Genomic DNA, 16,718 nt, shown 5'->3' with positions numbered 1-16,718 from the left:
GAGACCCGAGCAGAAAGGACAGGCTGGAATCTTCTAGGCAGTGGGCCCTGTGGATTCCTCATTTCCACCCCCATCGTGTACTCAGGCACAAAAGCAGGCTGCTCTCTGCAGAGCCAGTCAAGAGGAAAGCAGCACCCAGCCCTTGCCCTCATCGCTGGGATGTGGCGAGGTCCTGGGCCTCAGGTGCGGGGAGGCGTGTGCAATCCCTAGCTCATCGGCCCCTCGACTTCATCGGAGCCGCCTCCTGGATGACTGCCATCCATCTTCCAGAGGCAGTCGAGACTCTGTAAAGATGAGTTAGGACGTGAAGAATGCGGTTGGATTGAACCCTAATCAGATCATTACTGCAGCAAGAGAAAAAAAAAATCACATCAGGCCAGGCTGATGTCTCTTTCTGTATCTTTTATTTATTCCCTAATAGCTTTTATTTATCTATGTTTCTGCTGGAGGGCTAGGAATCTTTGTTCTCCTTCTCCTTTTCATCTGGGCCCCTTTTCCCTCTCCTGGGTTTCTAGCCATGGCTTTGCCTCTTGGGTGCCAGTTGAAAGGGGTCCTTAGGCCCCTGGTTGCTAAGAGCGTCGTTCATGGGCTTGCAGTTCAGGACAAGGGAAAGAGACCTGTTACTATGGCTGGCCCTAGTTCTTGCTCCCAGGTGGCCCTGTAGACCTCAAGCCTCAAGTGGACACTGAGTGCCCAAGTGGACAGGCTTGTGTTTCACAGGATGGATGGGGGACTGGTGATCATGGAGGAGAGAGAAGGGGTGTGAGTGCTAGGATGGGAGTTAGAGCAAAAAGCAAGGATGCATGGGAAGGGGAGGGTTTGGGCTGATTGTTGGCCATTGGCCACCTGACGTTAAGCAGTCCTCTAGGTATGACCCGCTTCAGTGGAACAGAGGACACCTGAAGCTCTCCCTCTACCTCCCTGGTCATCTTTCTCTGCCTGCTCACCATATCAGGGCCATCTGTGATGATCCTGTATGTCCCCGCCTGCATGATGGCTAGCCTGAGTGCCTACAGATCCTCGGGAACCCCCTGAGTGGTGCCACACCCTTCCTGGCCCTCCCGCTGGGCTCAGGTTGGTGGGTGATCCAGGCCGGAGGTAGGTGGGAAAGGGGAGAGCACGTGTACCCTAGGGCGGATCTGGTGCAGGTACTTCTGAGGACGCTGCCCAAGCCCGTTAGACCTCAGGGCACTGGCTGCTTCCTGGTTCTTCTTGTAGTTCCTGACCTTTCCTCCTCGTACCTCTCAGACCCCTTTTTGGAATGGGGCTGTCCATGGAGGCAAGTTTTCTGTTGAATTTGCTGATGGGGGGGGGGGCTTCTTTTCCCCCCCCCCCCCCCCCCCCCCCCCGTCAGTGGTCCTATGTTAATAAGGCAGCGCTAAGGACGATGTGAGGAGGGAAGCAGGACAGAAAAGGCCGCGAGGTGTGTTGGCGGCAGCTTGAAGCTGCCTGGGCTCTGCCCGGGCAGGCATGGCCCTTGCTATGGCAGCCTGGACTTTCCTGAGATCTCCCTAGACCCTGCACAGTGACCTGCGGATTCTGGCTTCCTGGGTGTATGCTGGAGAGGAGGCACCTTGCTTTTCTGAACCCTTTGGGTGCTGAGGTCCCCCGCCTCTTCACCAGGTCAGCCTCCTTCGTTGAGGTCGGCAAACGTGTTCGGACACGTACCGTGTCAACAGTGAAACACGAAAGGAGAGGACGAGAAGAGGCAGATGGAAAGCTGTAGCTGGCATCTGGGAGTTTGGAAGCCAGATCCTTCATGTTCTGTGCCAGCTTCCTCCATGGCGTGGCCCCATCTGTCTGCCAGCCCTATTAACATAGGCCTGGGCATCTCTGGGTCCTGAGTGTCAGCGTCCTGCTCTTAGTACGTGTCCTCTTGCACGGGCATGACTCTACAGGGGGCATGCCTCTTCATGGGAGGAGCCAGCACGGCTCTGCCCGCACCTGTGCTCCCTACAGACCCTGTTCCCTTTAACATCACTGCATAGTCATTGGGATCCCAGATGTTTGCACGTCCCCCTCAGGTCTCTGAGTTGGTAGATTTGCTTAATACCTTTCAGTTTTTTCCCCTCTGAATAAACTTGTGCAGAGTTGCACGGGCGTCATGAAGATTGTATCAGTACAAGGACTTGGAGTGTTAAGAGCAAATCATCAGGGTGCGGTGCCATGAGCTTCCTGACAGCACCTTCCCCTGTGATGCATCTTGGATTGAGGACGCAAGGTGGTTGCCCAGAGGTGGTTATGGTGGCTCTCTTCCTGCAAGGTTGTTCAGAGGTGCAGTGTTCTGCTGTAGAACTTGAGAGCAGGACCGAAGTTCCCAGATCTGATGCAGTGCTGACTCTTGACCCTCCACATGTCCCTGTATCATTGACCCCTTACTCATCTGTGACCTTTACATCCACTCCACTTCGGCCATGCACCTCCTTGGCTTGCCCATTGCTTGGAAACTCTCTAAGATGCAGACTTCTTTATCTCTTTATTTCCCTTCTTCCCTCAGTTCCTTCTCTTTATACCCCACCTTGGTTTCCTGTCTCTTGCCCCCCGTGACCTCTGGGTCTTCTTGGCTGCATTCGTTTCCTCATCTGGACCAACCCCATCCTTAGCCGTTCAAGATGTCTCCCTAGAACCTAGACTCCCCCACCTCTTGCTCCCCTGGCTCAGCTTGCTTTTACAGCCCTACTCTGCTGATCCCCATCATGTGACTTACTTTCCCAGTCCTGGAATGCTGAGCAGGGCAGCCATAGACCCAGGCTCAGTGGGTCCACTGCAGATCTGGCATTCACACCCCGGCAGGACCCTCACTGCTTTTTGGCAGGCCTTTGATTCGGTTCCTGCTCACCCCACAGCCGCGGTCCCAGGCCCTGTCCATCCCATTTAAGCCCCAGAGCTTATTAGCTCTTTAACCCTCAGTGAGATACCCCACCTGCTTTGTGGGGCTTCAAGCTGCTCAGTGCTGTACGTGCAGTTCTCCTCCTAAACCTCACCGTCTTCTGTACCGTCACCTTCCTTCTCCCGTATTCCTCAAAGAAAGAGTCCAGGTAGGTGTGTTCATTCATTAAACGTCCATTGTCTACTCTGTTCCTGAAGTAGGAATATACATGTCAATGCCTCCATCCCAAGACCCTCACAGTGCAAGGCGTTGACTCTCTTAAAAATGACCAACAACGTACCCTAGCATAATGACAACGATAATGGTAGTGAGAAAAGCAGTAGTTTTCACTAATGAGCCCTTACCTACATCGAGCCCTGTGTCAAGGATTTTTTGTGTGTGTATCACACTTCATCTCGACCCCAATCCCTTGAGTTAGGGATTTACAGGATTCTCATTTTACAGAATGAGAAAATTGAGGCAGAGCACTTCAAGGAGAGGTAGAATTAGGATCTGAACCCAGAACGTGCCTCCAGTTTCTTCCATTCTTGCTCTCTTTTTAGCCTGGTCTCCTTCCTCGTGGATGGGCTCGCCCAGGGAGAGTCCTGGAGAGCCTGCAGCCCCCTCCCACATCCCCTGCACCCTCTCGGCTTTCCAAGTCCATGCCTTTCTGCTGAACAAGCACCGTTACTCTGACCCACCACCAATTTAGCTGCTGAGCACGTGTAGAATCACGTCGTGCTCTTAACTGCAGGCAAAGCCCATCCCCTTGGGAACTGTCCCAGTTTGAGGGTTAAAAAAAAAAGGCAGTCATGTTAAAATAGAGATAAATACTATAGACAGAGAGAGACATAAAAATAGATCCAGGAGGGATGATAGATACTCATATCTAAATAGATACCAGAGATAAATACATGGAAACCATAGATAATTATTGTAGGGAGTTATGCTCAATGGGAATCTCTGTGGATAAATGTGTAGACCAGGCATAGTGGAATCATCGAGAGGAAGTGGAATGAAAGCAGCCGTGGGAGTTTACAACTCCGAGGGGCTGCACAGCCTGCGCCCAAGCCCTCAGGAGCTCACACTCAATGCAACTAGTCTGGGAGAAGGTCTGAAATAGGTAGGTGGGCTGCAAACTTCCAGGGGCCATGCGGGATATTGGACAGAGTGAGGGAGTGGGATTAACTGGGGAGTATGAGTGGGGCTGGGAGAAGGGTTGGGGGTGGGGAAGGCAGACTTGCAAGAGAATTTTTAGCTGACACAGGGATGTGACAGGCCCGCTGGCGCCTGGGAGGAGAGAGCCTAGCTGGAAAGGGGCATCGAGCCAAGGCCCTTCCAGGGGCCCCACTGAGGGAGGTTCAGGGCTCCGGTGCTTATGGGCGTTCAGAGAGTAGTGCCAAGTACCCCAGTTAAGCAGGCTGTCTGCACAGGAGTTGGGGGCATCTGTCAAGAAGCCTGCAGCCCGATGTCATGACCACACAGAAAAATCCATCCCAGGGTAGCACTGTTCCTCGTTTTGATGATTGTTGTTCTGTTGTTATTGGATTTGGGATTGGCCAAGGCTCTGCATACAGATAGTCAGGGAAGATTACGGAAAGCTGGGGTGAACTTGGGACAGACAGCCACTCCAGTGTCCTTCTCTGTACCCTGGTCTTTGCCTCTTCTCTCCCCCGTCCGTCCAGAACTTTGCAGTTCTATTAGACAGATGTTCCTGACTGTGCTCTTTGGCTATAGAATTTTCGATTCAAGGGCATACAAAACAGGCAGGAGGGGGCTGTGATTTAGGAAGGCAGGACAGTGTGTCTGTCTCTTTATGAGCCTTCAGTCGTTCCTTTGGGTGATTGAAGAGGAACGGAGTCTACAGTCATTAGACGTGGACTTTCATCCTGGACAGCGATCTCATCTTCATCTCCCGTTCTTCTTTTCTGGGAGCAAGCACTGTTCATTGTCCTTGTGGGGCACCTTGGCTTTGGTAGCCAACCACCCATTGCTCTCCTGTGCACGTCTGGGGTACCCACTGATTGTCTTTCCTTGTTCAGGGGTGGGTTAGGGGCTGTGGAGCATAGGAACACATGGTCTTTACCTTCAAGAAGTTTGACATCAGAACAAATCATGTCAGAAAGCCAAACAGTGGTTCTGTCTCCAATGGGGAGAAAGAGCTTGCGTGGTTGTTTCCTTTATTGTCGGTTTTACCTTCTACACACGATTTAGCTGCTGTGCTGTTCTTTCAGATACCCTAAGGCCCAGATGTGCTTCTCAAGGGATCAGTCCTGACGGTAGGCCATGTTGGGGAACTCACCTCTCCTCCCCGAATCAGGGTCTCTCTCCTTCTGCTGAATGAGAATCCTGGCGGTGTGACTCATGGAGGCATGAAGAGAGTCCGTTACGGGTACGCTGGAATAGGCCAGCAAGCCCCACAGCTGTCCGGTTGGAAAGTTTTAGATGGAGCTTAGTGGAGAGCTTGGAGTAGTGAACCTCTGTTGGGTTAAAATTCCTGCCCCGTTTTTAGACAAGAGGCTTCCATAAATGAGAAGGAGAATGATCCTAAGGAGAGCGAGAACTTTTTCAGTAGGGATTTGGCTAATCGAATCTCTAGCTGGGCTTATCCCTGAGGATTCATGAGAATAAAAATTGAGGGGACAGGCATCCAGATGGCATATGGTAGGGGCATAGGTTCTGCTCCAGCAATGTTCTGGGGTATTTGCCCAGTCTTGGCCGTCTGGAACACCCTTCCCTCCACTCCAGGCAGGGGGGTGTCCCAGAGAATGGGCAGCCCTGAGCAGCCATCTGGCCACTGGGCAGAGCCTCAAACCACCTGACTTGGGGACAGGGACCATATGGATTTCTCAAGGTTCTACCTTGTTTACTTTTGACTTTAATTTTAAATTAAAAAAAAAAATTATATATTGAGAGAGAGAGAGTGAGAGAGAGAGAGAGAGAGCTCATATGCATACGCTAGTGTGTTAGCAAGGGAAGGGTGGAGGAAGAGAATTTTAAGCGGGCTCCACACTCAGTGCGGAGCCCAATGCGGGGCTCAATCTCAAGACCATGAGGTCATGACCTGAGCCAAAATCAAGAGTTGGACACTTAACCGACTGAGCCACCCACGCGTCCCTTGACTTTAGTTTTAAACTCCTTCTGAACTGGAAACAGGATCAAGGACAAAGTTTTCTTCTAGATAGAAGCTGTGATGACCATGGATTTATTCTCCCTGGTGATGGAATGGTTGGACTGGTAGGCAGGATGATGATCCAGTGGATAAAGGATAGGGACAGAACTAGAAAAACCAGTCTTCCATGCTATGTTGGCTACTTATCAGTAGTGCGAAGCTGAGACCATCTCTGTCTTCTCTCTATAACGGGTAGAGAAATTACAGTCTTGGAGCTTGGGAGGAAAAACGACAGTGTGGCAGTTGTGAGTGTGGAAACCAGACAGACCTGGATAGGAGGCCCACCTGTGCCTCCTGGAGCAAATGATTCACCTCCATAGGACTTTGTTTCCTCACCTATGAAATAGGGATAATGATGGAACCCACCCCAAAAGGCCATGGCCATGTTGGCGAGACAGTGCCTGCATCTTTCCTGGTAGTTTAAAAAAGAAAAAGGGAAGAATCAAAAGAGAGGATGTAGAGGTTGTGGATGTGAAGTTTAGATCTGAAGTAAGGTCCTGTGTGACCCTGATGGACAGTCTGTAAAGGCAGTTGACCCATCCCTAGGTTATTGTATTTGCTTCCCAGATCCGCCATAATATATTGCCACAAACTTGGTGGCTTGAAACAATGGAGATTTGTTTTCTTACCATTTGGAGGCTAGAAGTCCAAAATAAGGTGTCAGCAGGGCCATGCTCCCTCCATGGCTCCTGGGGAGACTCCTTCCTTGTCTATTCTAGCCCCTGGTGGCTCCAGGAGGTCCTAGGCTTTTGGCTGCATAAATATAATTTCTTCTTCTGTCTTCACATGGCTGCTTTCTCCGTGTCTCTATGTGTCCTATTCTGTCTCTTATAAGGACACGTGTCACTAACCCAGTGTGATTTCGTTTCAGCCCTTACCTTTAATATCTACAAAGAGTCTGTTTCCAAATAAGGGGATGATCTGAGCTTCCAGGCTGCTGTCTTTCTTTTTTGAGTGGGGGAGGGCACTGATCAGCCCACTACATTGACCAAGACAGAAGCAAGGGAAGGTCTTTCTCTTTTCATCCAGCTCATCAGTTTCTTACTTCTGGGCTCCCGGTTATTTGGACTTCGATGACCAGAGATAAGTAGCTGTAGGGAGCAGTTCATTCATCCATCCGTCCAGTCAAGGGGTTATTTGTTGGATGCTATCACCTGTGAGATGGATACTGTGCCAGGTATTGGAGTGTGAAGATGAAGTAGAAGCTTGCTGATGACTGGGGCCAGCTGGGGGCCATCCCAGTGCTCGGTGTCAGGTACAGATTCCACGCACATGCTTGCTGCCCAAGGGACTCAGTCTTCAGGGAAAGCGGGTGGGCCATGAGTGGAGGAGCAGTCTGGGGCTACGGGAGCACAGCAGGGACACCGAGCGAAGCATGGGGGTTGTCTATAAAGTTCTCCTGAGTGAAGTGGCACCTGAGCCGAGTCTTCAGGGACACATGGAAATCCAAGTAGTTGGAGCAGCTCTTTCCAGAAAGATTGGAAATCTTTAAAAACAGACTTGAGAGAACAGGCCTGTCCAGAGAGCCACCAACAGCTCTGTGTGTCCCTGGGACGTGTGTAACTTGGTGGTGGGGAAGCAAGAGAGGAGGCTGGACGGGTCTTATCCGGATTATCATACCACCATTGCCATTAACGTTGCCACCATTTATGGACCAGCTCTGAACTCCAGTCTGAGGAATTTGGCCTTTTCCACCCAAAGCAGTGCGAGTGTGTGTGTGTGAGGGAGATGGAACGGGACTCATTTCGCTGAACATCTTTATGTGGAGAAAACAAGAAGTTCTAAATGCCTTGGATTCTGGAAGTGGAGGAGAATAGGGGGCCTTAGGTCTTTGACACAGGGGAGCTGACAGAGCTGGCCCGGGGAGAGGGAAGCCCAGGGCCGATGCTCAGAAGCCCGAGGGAAGGAGGTTCCTCACCCTGTTGACAAAACCAATACTGAGAATAATGATAGGAATGATAATGATGACAGAATCAGTTTGGCTGTGAGTAACAGAACCCACCCCCCACCAAAATAATGATGGCTTTTAAAAAAAAATCAACGTTTATTTCTCTCTCGTGAAAAGAAAGTCCGGATATAAGCATTCCAAGGTTTTTATTTTAGTTCTGTGATCCTCAGGGTCCTTCTGTCTTGCTGCTCTGTTGTCTTTACTGTGTTGCTTTATGAGCCAGGTTGGTGGCTAGGGCTCCAGCCATCACATCAGCACTTAAGGGGCAAGAGGGAAGAGGGAGAATGGTCCTAATCCATTCTTTTTAAGGAGACTTCCTAGGACCCTGTGACCCATTGGTCAAATTATGTCACATGCCCCCTAGCTGCAGGGGGAGCTGGGAAATGTAGTCGTTAGGTTGCAAAGACATATGCCCGGCCCCAAAATGGGGAGAAGGGGTAGGCAACTGTAAGTGCCAGAAACCGTGTCATATTTAGGCTCTTTGCTGTGCGGAACACTTTGACCCGTACGTGGCATTTCTGTGGAGGTACTGTTCTCATCACTCCCGTTTACCTTTGAGGGAATCTGAGGCTCAGACAGGAAACCGAGGCCACACGGTGAGGCGGGAGCAGAGCTGAGACTCCAACCCAGCTCTGAGTGTCTCCAAAGACTACAGTCTTCCCCACCAGGCTCTCCTGCACGACAGCCAACTCTGGGAAAGAGGTGTGGGTGTGGGGCCTCGAAGCCCTGGAACCCGCCCAGACTGTGTGATGTCGCTCTGGCAAGGACTTGCCCTCCTGCCAGGCACCAGCTGAAGAAGCAGGAAGTGAGGAGGACTGGCCTCGTGGGGGAGTGAGAATCAGCGGGGCCTGTCTTCTCCAGCCGGGCACACCGCCGTGGGTCTGCACTGCCGTCGCCTGCTCTGGGCTGCTTCTCTTAATTAATGTCAACTTGTCCTGACCCGTATGGGCACTGAAGGCAGCACCTTCACGACGCTCTTAGCGGCCACAGGCTGCCCCTCGCCTCGTCTTGAGGAGGGGGACACGAGCATTATGTGCCCGTTTGGACCATTGGCGGTCAAGAAGGAGTTCAGTCAGTAGTGTGAAGGAGGCCTCGGTAGGGCTCCCTTCTCAGAGCCCAGTGCGATCATTAGATATTCCAACGTGACTGTGCTATTTTACTATTTACCAGTACAGACTTCATGGTTAGGCAAAAGTTAAATGTATTCATTTATTTAATCTTTATTAAAGGCATCTGTAAGGACTTATTGATTCTTTTTTATTAGCTGAGGGAGGGGAAGCACACTTTCTTGGCAAACAAGTTATTACCCGATGCCAGCTTTGGAAGTTGCTAAACAAGGGGGTCTGTTTTTGAAATACTAAAAGAAATATTTAAACATAAAAATCAATGACGGTACATGAAAAACATTAAAATGGATGAGCAAATTAAAAACAAGTTACTTTTCTCTTAATGAAGATCATTTTACATGTATTTTTTAAAAAGACCATAAAAGAAAGAGAAGAGAAGCGTTGGCAGCTTCTGGTCTGATAACAAGGTGCAAAACTCAGCCACCTGGAAATTCCGCAGAAGAAATACTGAGATGGCCTTCCAGCGGCTCCTTCCTTCCGCTCTCTGCCTCCACGCACGCACAGCGGCCCGGTGGTCCCAGGGAAAGGACAGTAGGTCTCCCATTCCCGAGGGCTCGACCCCCAGTGACATCACACGCAAGGCAAAGTACCCACTCTTCCCCGTGGCCACATGGACGTGCGTGGCCTGGCGTGGAGCTGCATCTCCGCCCTCATGTCCTTCTTCCCTTCCCGCCAGTACCTTCCCGCCACGGCCCTGAGCTCCTCCTGACCATGCCGAGCACACCGTTCCCTCGGGGATTTGTCATGCATGGTTCCCTCTGCGTAGCCCCGATGGCCTCATGGCTCCCTCAGATGTCTGCTCAGATGTCACCTGCTCGGGGCCGCCCCCCCCCCCCCCCCCGCCCGCATCATACCCGGTCCCTTAGCCTGCTTCATGTTTCTCCACAGCATTTAGCAGTCCCCCACAGCGTGTTATGTGTACTCTTTGCTCTGTGTCATTGGTCTCACCCCCTGGAACCAAGCTCAGTGAGGACAGATTTGGCCTCCTGTGTGGCCATTGCTGGGCGCCGGGTGGGCCCTCCGTTGGTATCTGCTACCCAACCCAGCCTGTGCTCCTCCCCATTTTATCATCTCATCCGGCCTCACAGTAACCCTGGGAAGTGGCCAGGGCAGACGTTATTGTCCCCACTGGGGAAACTGAGGCTGAGAGCGTTCAGGTCAGCAGCTGGGCCAGCCTGGGACTAGACCCAGGGTCTCTGACCTCAGTAGCTGCTCAAGGACAGCTTGACTTTTGAGGCCACATCAGTACCTGATGGGAACTAAGCAGACTCTTGACTGGAAGGGCCAGATATTCTCCAGCACCTTCCAGAATGGGGCTCGGAGCAGAAAACAAACACAGTCAATATTTGTGCAACTGAACGGAACTTAAATTATTGTGATTCAGCCAGGGGCGCAGGTCCCAGCTTGTCGCTTACACAATTCCTTCAGTCTCTTTGAGCTTCAGTTTCCTCAACCCCACAGTAAGGACAGTAGTTGTACTTAACCTTTTGTAGGTAGGACTGTTGGGAGCACTCAGTGGGATGACGCATCACAAATGCTTAGCACGGGCCTGGCACATGGAACGTTTCAAAACTGGTGGCCACTTTTATTGCCATCACTGTTACCCTGCAGCCGTGGCCCTTGGATACTTCGGGAACGCTCAGACCTTGACCTTCAGTTGGGCTCCCACATTCCATAGTAGTTGTAGAAACAGCAGGAGGAGATCTTTGAAAGCACCGTCAAGTCGGCAAACCTCTCTAACAGATGTGCAGTCATTACACCACAGGAGACCAGAAGAGTTCTAGGGACAGATGTCCTTGTACAGCGGTTGACCATTTACTGACAGAAGCTGAGCCCCGTTTATGGTGGCTGTGTGACCCTGTGAGCACAACTCCCTCCTAGCCTAGTTTGCTAGGATTCCTAACTATGTCATAACCAAGTACCACAGACTGGGTGACTTAACCAACAGAAGTCTCTCTGCAGTCCTGGAGACTGGAAGTCCAAGATCAAGGTGTCCGTTGGGTTGGTTCCTTCTGGGGCCTCTCTCCTTGGCTTGTACAGGGTTGTCTTCTCCCTGTGTCTTCACATGGTCCTCTCTCTGTAGGTCTGTGTCCTGATCTCCTCTTTTTCTTCTTTTTAAAAAAATTTTTAATTTGTGTGTGTGTGTGTGTGTGTGTGTGTGTGAGAGAGAGAGAGAGAGAGAGAGAGAGAGAGAGAGAGAGGGAGAGAGAATGTGTGAGCTGGGAGGTGGAGACAGAGGGAGACACAGAATCCGAAGCAGGCTCCAGGCTCTGAGCTGTCAGCACAGAGCCCGATGTGGGGCTCAAACCCATGGACCATGAGACCATGACATGAGCCGAAGTTGGACACTTAACCACCTGAGCCACCCAGGTGCCCCCTGATCTCCTCTTCTTATCAGGGCACAAGGCATATTGGATTAGTGCTGATCCTAATGACCTCATTTTAAGTTAATTACTTCTATAAAGTCCTGGTCTCCAAATACGGTCACAGTTTGAGGTGCTCGAGGTTAGGACGTCAGCATATGAATTTGGAGGGACGCTATTCAGCCCATAACATCTGCTCTCCCCTCCTCCCTCCACCGTGATTCAGGGTGAAGGCAGCTCTCTCTGCGGACATGGTGGGTGTTCTGGAAAATGGGTGATGGCACCTTACCACCATGTTCATTTGCCCATGTTGGTCGAGGGTGCCCTGGGATGCTTGGCCAGAGTGTATGTATATGTGATTGGAGCTGTGGACAGCAGGAAATGGGCGTGAGGCCTGTGCAGATGTGGGGTGTGCCCGGGCTGTGTGTTTATGGGTCTGGGGTACCGTGTTCCGGTTTTGTGCCTGTAGCTCAGGGTTTACAGGGGATGGGAAGAGGGGAGCGACAACACAGAGAACACAGGACACGTACGCTCTTAACCAAGTGAAGTTCCCGGCTCTTGGGGCACAGAATCATTCTGTATTCTGGACTCTCGTCTCCCAGCAGAGCCATCCTTGATCTATCTGAATTACAGATGAACTAGCACCGAGGGGATGCAGCATCCATTGAAATGAACAGCTTTCTAGGGGGAGGGCAGAGAGAGAGAGGGAGACACAGAATCAGAAGCAGACTCCAGGCTCTGGCTGTCAGCACAAAGCCTGACGTGGGGCTCGAACCCACAAACTGCGAGATCATGACTTGAGTCGAAGGCAGACGTTTAACCAACTGAGCCACCCAGGCGCCCCACTTTCTAGTTTATTGAAGGGCTTATTTTTGCTGCCGGTATCAGGCACTCGTCAAATTCTTGGAGTGGCGCAGGCCCCCCTCCTGCCCCCTGGCCTGTCGCTGCTAGAATGTTTTATCTTTTCCAGGAGAGCTCTAACGGGCCTCAGACAGAGAGCTGCCTGTGGCTGAAATAAAGGGGCCGCGTACCTCCTGCAGGCCGGCTGTGTCTCTTATAGATTAGCAATTAGCTTGCTGCTGCTGCTGAATGTGTGAATCATTGGGGAGAAGCCAGAGTCCCATATTGCTTTCTGTTGGCTTGGAGGAGAATAAAATAGGGCACCTCACTGGCAACTAGACCCTTTGCTTATCATCATCCTGTACGTGATGACGTTGAGATTTCCAGAATCTGACACGTGGCTCTTGAGTTGCTCTCCTGACTGTGACCCCACTTCACTTTTCCAGCCATGTGGTTTTGGTCAGCTCAGAGGAGGGTAGAGTAGTTGGAGACTGTCTGAATATGCAGGAGGTTTTCTGCACTGTTAGCTGAGAGGGTCTCCTCCTAGGAATAAGCCCTGGGCTGTGGAGGAGGGTAATGGCACTAGGGTAGCTTTGGGGCAGAAGTTTTGAAAAGTGGTAGCAGAGGTCTTCTCTCTGCTATGCTAGGAGTCCTTCAGGACAGAAGAGAGGCTGCAAGATAGAGCTTCCCCTGTTTGACCTAAGATTTTGGATAACCTTTGACCTCTGGAAGAAAGCTACTCCGTTCCACTGAAGATACGAACCTAACGCGAGTGCCAAATCCTTTTTGTATGTTAATTGATGTGACAACCCCGTGGGTTTGCTTGTCTTCTAACTACCGTTTTACAGATGAAGAAATTGAGAGAGAAGTCAATTCAGGTCTCGAAGGCCACACTCAACTAGGAAATGGAGAAGCTGGGATTTGAACCCAAGATCTATCTGATGTCAAGGGCCCTTGTACTTACCTGCTGCACAGGACACTCCAGTTTGCCCCGTAGCTCAAAGCCACCTGAGTTCCTGCAGACCTGCCTCCGACCCTGTCAGAGTCCAAGCCCTGGGCTGTGCTCTCTGCCATCTGCTCCTGCCTTCCACCCGCCAGGGAGAGGGACGGGCTTGGAAAGCGTGTGAGATCTCACCCAGGGGGAGTGAGCTTTGTCACCCGTGGCTTCTGGGGTCCGAGCATCTGCTTGGCTATTCGTCTCTGGCTCTCCTCATTCGTTGCAGGTGATTCACTGTGTCAGCCCCGTGCTGACAGCAGGCTTCTCCCAGCACATCATCAGAGGCGAAGGAAGGGCGAGACCAAAGGGGTCAAACCTTTTTCCCAGAAAGATAATGGCAGTGGGTTTCGGAATGGGTGGGGCAGTAGCCGCCCCAGGCATAAGCATGGGTCCAGCCCTGGCTTGCTGCGGGGTGGGGATCGGGGTGGTGGTAGCACCTTGCAGCCCCCGGGGCAGAGCTCAGTGCTAGGAGGACAGACCTGACCTACTAGGTGCTCTCTTGAACTTGTAGTTGACAGCAATATAGAAGCACCTCTGCCTTTCCTTGGAGGTCCCCAGAGGCTTCCTGTTCCTGCACCTTCCAGGACTGGCCAAGGAACCTGACTTACTGCCATTGGTCAGGACACATTTCTTTCTGCTCCTGATGACCACCTGAAGGAGTTTGTCGCTCAGGTGCAGGGCAGAAGCAGAAGGGACTTCGTCCCTACCCTGAGCCTGCCAGCCCTCCGTTTGAGGCTTCACAATGTGGAGACACTAGGGGAATGACAGAAGGGGTTTTACCCACACCGTCTCAGAGATTTTCTAACCACGAGGAAGCTTGCTAAGGTTCTGTGGAAGTCAGCAATGAGTGAACTGCACATTTTGTGAAAACGCTGTCTCTGTCATATTTGAAATTTGTGTGAGATTATTTTAATTCTTAAAACAGGTTCCTTCCCAGCTCCAAATTATGATCTCATTCTCAGGCTGAAGCAGTGTGTTTGTTCCCAAGTGGAACCAAGGCCCTGAGGCACGTGATAAACTGTATAAGTATTGCCAACTATAGGTAGGATGTTTACTGTATTTACTTTTCTAAGTTTGGATCATGAACAACAACAGCAGAAAACACAGAAATTTTACCATCTCCCTTCATCTGCACCCTCCTGCCCTAAATTTTTTTTTTTACTTATTATTAATATTTAAGAGCTATCACTCTGTATGAATCATTGGCTATAAAAAGACATAAATTTTGCTCTATTTCCATTTTCTACACATATTTCTTCAACTTCCTACCATATGATCGAGGTTCCACATTAAAAATACATATATATGAAAAGGGTCGGTGCTTATAATGCCTCCCCCCTCGTCTTCACTGATTTGTTCAGTTGAGAGCTCGGGGAAACCGAGCTTCCCCACCAGAACCCAGGGGCCTATCACTCTCCGTTTTTTTTCTCTTCTGCCCATTTTCTCTCTGGTTTGATCACGAGCTATGCCTTAACCTACATTCTGGGCATTCTGCCGCCGGGGCACCGTGCTTTGCCGTCGCAGCCTTCGCCAAAGTTTGGTTGTCTCCTTTTGGTGATGATGGGGGACATAAAACGTGACCCCCTTTCAATCCTGCCCTCCCTTTGTCATCAAGGCAGCCCGGATCCTAAGTCTGTTTCAGCTGCCAGGAGGGGAAAACCTGGAGCACACTTTGTGGCTGCCCCATTTAAGGCCTTCCTCCCCATCCTGGGCATTTTGCAGCATAGAATCAAGGGGGATAGGCCCACAGCATGGTGCTGTGATGGCAGAAATCCTGGATTTTCACGTTGGCTGGTTGATGGGGTGATCTCGGGAACTTTGCTGGGTTTTGGTTTGTTTGGTCACGGACTGGAAGGGCAGGAAACCGTTGCCGGCCTTCCTCACCTGTGTTGGAGGGTAACCGGGAACGGGAAGCAAATGAGCCAGTGAACTTGTAAATGCTCGCAATCCTAAGTGCTGTGCGCACGTAGGCAGGTGCTGTGATGGTGAGGATGACCGTGATGTTTCTGAGGGTCATTGGTTTCGCGTATCTTCTATTTCCTGGAAATAGAAATATTTCTATTATTTGGTTGTTCTTACAAAATTGCATTATTACGGTCTGAGCTTGAGCCCAGTCCAAAACCGGGAAGTGCTTTCTCTCCTAGAACTGCCACTGATTCGCCAGTGGCATTGGTTGGATGTGGTCACCAAGACGCCACATGTCCCCATCTGCCGACTCCTCCTGCTTTAATTTTTTAAGTGGCACAGACCTGTCTTCGTCTCTTTCCTATAGAGAGGTGGGGAGGGCTGAAAAGGATTGTTGGCACAGAGCATTGAGTTCATCTGCAGAATCCCGGGGGCTTGGGGTTCTACCGTGGGGGCCTGGGCTTTGTATTTATAGGCAGCGTCTAAGCTCACAGGATACATTACACCCTCACAATACACCACCTCCCTCAGCCCTCTGCCACCTCACGGCTTTGTAAAGCACAGGAAGTGTTGGGCTGTGAAGTTAGACACATATGTGTTGAAATCAAAGCTCAGTTGATTTCCACCTGCTTGATGTGGGCAAGGGACTACATTTCTCTGAGCCTCAGTTTCCTCATCTGCAAAGTGGTGATATTAATAAGAGCTACCTGCCTCATTGAACTGTGGGAACCCAGTGGGATTGTGCATGCAGAGAGCACAGTGTCTGGAACATAGTAAGCACTGCTGTATTTTCAGAAGCTAGGGGGAAATTCAGTGTATCCTAATGACCCAGGAGGGAATGGAGCCCCATGAATATTCCGGCTGGATCCATGGGGTCGCCACCATAATGGCACCTACCAAGTACTTTTCAGAACTCTAGAACTGAGATATGATGTATGTGCTATTTTGAATTATCTATTCAGTCAGTCATTGATCCATTTTAGCCATATTGGATGCCTGTCAATGCACTGATCCTTTTGTGGGACGTGGGCATGACTCCAACATGTCCCTGCTCTGCAGGGGCCTCCCTCAGGTAGGGCACCTAAGACCCCAGAACAGGCTTCGGGGCAAGGAGGACTGTGTCCCATGCTGGGGAGTGGGGTTGGATACCAAGGAAGGAGGGGTTGGGCCGGTGTCTACAGCGGGGGCACGTAGGCCAGAACTCACAGAGGAAGAGGCTGTGAGCCAGGTCAGTAGGATATATAGAACACCATGCCTGGCTTACATTAAGTTCCCAACAAATGGTAGCTATTAATGTTATTATTTAATGCTTTGCTCACAACGGGCATTCAGTGTATTTTTTTGGATTGACTGACTGCCTAACTGGCAGTACAAACAAATGAGGCAGATTTTATTATTCCCATTTCTTTTTTCCCAGAGGGCCTCCAGCTTGTACTGAACTGGTGCTCCATCAGTCATGGCGCTAGAGCCCAAAATACTGCCTCGCACTGAGTTCTT

The 16,718-nt window shown here is 50.8% G+C and overlaps 1 protein-coding gene across 1 annotated transcript in view; it reads left to right on the top strand.

Annotated features, from left to right (window-relative positions):
- Positions 1-16,718, top strand: part of NTRK3 (neurotrophic receptor tyrosine kinase 3) — a 281,699-nt gene that overhangs the window by 191,055 nt on the left and 73,926 nt on the right. The gene's annotated exons all lie outside the window — the stretch shown is intronic.

Source organism: Panthera uncia (genome assembly GCF_023721935.1).
Source record: "Panthera uncia isolate 11264 chromosome B3 unlocalized genomic scaffold, Puncia_PCG_1.0 HiC_scaffold_1, whole genome shotgun sequence".
NCBI classification, from domain to species: domain Eukaryota; kingdom Metazoa; phylum Chordata; class Mammalia; order Carnivora; family Felidae; genus Panthera; species Panthera uncia.
This window is presented reverse-complemented; position numbering and strand designations above follow the sequence as displayed.